Raw genomic sequence first — 3,534 nt, 5'->3', positions numbered from 1 at the left:
CACCAAAATAGTGGACATATGGGACTGGGACATCAAACTGCTGGACATATGGGACCCCAAAGTACTGGACACTGAGGACTGGGACAACAAAACTACTGGCATCAGACAAGTGTCTGTAGATTACCAGAAGCTATCGGAAACTATGGACTCAGAGACTGGATAAGGCATAAATCATTGGGCCCCATGGATTGGATGATTAAATAGATTGGACATCACAGACCTGACATCAAAACCTAAACATCAGGGACTTAAGAAGCAACCAACTGATCTAGAAGGGATTCCTCCACCAGTAAGAACCAAAGACAATTGTTCCATATTGACTGGTTTTATTTCAGCCCATGAATATTTTATATAATGTACGAATCTTCGAAAATGTATGCAAAAAAAAAAAAAGCAGAACAGAGGAATACGTCTGCTGTTCCATGTGAGGACCCTAAGCAGTAGACCATCATCTCAAGGTGGACTGGTCACCTACTTATGTCACAGTCGGTCACATGGACTCATGAGGTTTGTGATGTTTTTGGCCTCTCATGAATATACTCAGGCTCAGGATGATGGTGGTTTCCCCATGACTGGTTATTTAGACATCTCGTAAAGGTTTGACTTCTGGGACCTTCATTAATGAGTAGACCCCAAACATCAGAAAAGCAGAAGCCACTTCTTATCAAGCCTCTGGAGATACAGAAGAGGGAATGCTCGGCCGATGTTATCAACTTCCTTCCAAGAGCCATAACTGGGACCACCTCACCGTAAGTGAACATCCCAGTGACAACACCCCACCAGTCACAAGATAAACTCACCATCCTCTTTAAGCTGAGCTCTTTGGACAGTTTGTAGGATTTCCACCATGCCAACCCTTTAGTTTATTATTTTGACAATGGCTCCCTTCCATACATAAAAGGCAGGATGAAGGGGCTCGGTGAAGGTGGCAGTAAAGGTGTGCAAGTGTCTAATAGGGTCTCCGAGCTCATAAAAAGACATACGTCCACCTTCATAGTCCAGATATATTCCCAGAATATGATAGGAAAACTGGTAAGGCAGCTGGACTTCTTTACCCTCGTGTATCACTAAGTATTGATTATCGAGATACCTGCACAATCCCCAAGAATTACTGTTGTAGCCAAAGTAGGATAGACATCCTTCCCTTTCGAGACTCGGATAGCTCAGTCCCACCATCCAGCTCCCTGATCCATTGGCCTCCACAGACCAGAAATGTTGGCCAGAGGAAAAGCTTCTGGTGCTTAAAACTTGGAAGTTCTTAAACCTCTCAGGTTCCTGGTTAGTGTCGGTCCAAGAGGCAAGTTTCAAATTTTCAGAAACCTTGACATCATTGGCTGCTGTGTTCTCATCCAGCAACAGATCTGAAGATTCAAGCACCTTTGTTGTTCTCTACATCAGTGGTAATCTCAGCCATTCCAGTATTCACCAACATCACCACCAGGTTCTCCTCAAGGTCTCCTAGAACACGTACCTGGTCACCACCAGGGTCACCAACGTCAAGTGGTGGCAATGTACCTTCCTGTAGGAATCTCACCGGGTTGGTCATTTCACATATCTTCTCAAGGTCAGATATCCTCTCGGAAAGCTCATCCTTCTTGGCTTCCAGCTCCAGAATCATATCAGAGACTGAGTGTAGGATTTGCTCTTCCTGCCTGGAGATTTCCTTCTGGACTCTTGTCTCCAGTTTTCCCAGTTGTCTACTGATGTGGCTAAACAAGCTTGTGAACCTTTCCTTTACCACCGATGCTTTTGCCAGGGCGTCTTCCTTCTCATCTTCCAGGGAGTGAAGTCTTTCGTGAACTTCTTCACTTGTTTTGGTCAGGCCGTCCAGGACACCACTCAGTTCCTTTTTCTTTTTCCTGTAGGCCTCATCTACGTGCTCTACATGATGTCCCCGATGTCCACCATACGACTTACAACGCAGACACGTGAAGATGGCGTCTTTTTTACAGAAATATTCTAGGGTCTTCTTGTGGATGGAGCATTTTCTAGAGTTCAAGGCCAGAGTGGGTTCACTTAACACATGTTCTTTTGCTTCACTGTGGACCCTCAGGTGGTCTTCACATAGATGAGCTTCACAAAGCAGGCAGGACTTCACGGCAGACACCGGAGAGAGGATGCAGTATGTACAGATGGAGCCCAGTTCTGTGCTTTGGAGGTCAACAGAGGACAACCTGTCTACTAAGTTACGCAGGCTCCAGTTTGAGTTCAGCTCCGGTAAGTTCTTAAAGTAACGGTTGCACACTGGGCACTTGTAGTCTCCTTTATCCTGGAGCTCGAATGTCTTGGTGATACAGACCCGGCAGTAGCTGTGCCCGCATATCAGTGTCACCGGATCCTTGTACTGCCGATTGTGAGCGGCGTGGGCTATGCCTCGGACACGGGACCACGGCTGAAGCCAGATACAAGAAATCTACGCTATGCTCAGAGGAAGGTTCTAGAAGTGTAAACCCTGATAAGTTGTACATTGTTTTTATTACATTGGCTGTTGTTTATGTTCGGGTTAAGGCTAAGGTATTAATATACTCACACGAGCCCCGAGTCTTCACACCAGTCTCAACCCTGATCTTAACCCTTATTACTAGCTCTAACCCTTATTACTAGCTCTAACCCTTATTACTAGCTCTAACCCTTATTACTAGCTCTAACCCTTATTACTAGCTCTAACCCAAGCTTTATCTCTAGCTCTAACCCTAACCATAACCTTAGCTTTAACCCTAACCCTAGTTTTAACCATAGCACTAACCCCAACCCTAACTTTAATCTAGCGAAAACTGACCCTTGAGATTTCAGTGGGTGTTTGTGGTGTGACTGGCACTACGAGCACTACTGCCGGTACTATCAGTACTGTGACTGGCACTACGAGCACTACTGCCGGTACTATCAGTACTATGGCTGGCACTACGAGCACTACTGCCGGTACTATCAGTACTGTGACTGGCGCTGCGAGCACTACTGCCGGTACTGTCAGTACTGTGACTGGCGCTGCGAGCACTACTGCCGGTACTATCAGTACTGTGACTGGCACTACGAGCACTACTGCCGGTACTATCAGTACTGTGACTGGCACTACGAGCACTACTGCCGGTACTATCAGTATTGTGACTGGCACTACGAGCACTACTGCCGGTACTATCAGTATTGTGACTGGCACTACGAGCACTACTGCCGGTACTATCAGTACTGTGACTGGCACTACGAGCACTACTGCCGGTACTATCAGTATTGTGACTGGCACTACGAGCACTACTGCCGGTACTATCAGTACTGTGACTGGCACTACGAGCACTACTGCCGGTACTATCAGTACTGTGACTGGCACTACGAGCACTACTGCCGGTACTATCAGTACTGTGACTGGCACTACGAGCACTACTGCCGGTACTATCAGTACTGTGACTGGCACTACGAGCACTACTGCCGGTACTATCAGTACTGTGACTGGCACTACGAGCACTACTGCCGGTACTATCAGTACTATGCAACATGGCTCCTGTTGAGAGAACGAACAAAAGAGAAGTGAGAAATAGAAAA

This window comes from Anomaloglossus baeobatrachus, chromosome 5 (genome assembly GCF_048569485.1).
Source record: "Anomaloglossus baeobatrachus isolate aAnoBae1 chromosome 5, aAnoBae1.hap1, whole genome shotgun sequence".
Classification (NCBI taxonomy): Eukaryota; Metazoa; Chordata; class Amphibia; order Anura; family Aromobatidae; genus Anomaloglossus; species Anomaloglossus baeobatrachus.
Note: the sequence above shows the minus strand (reverse complement) of the source record.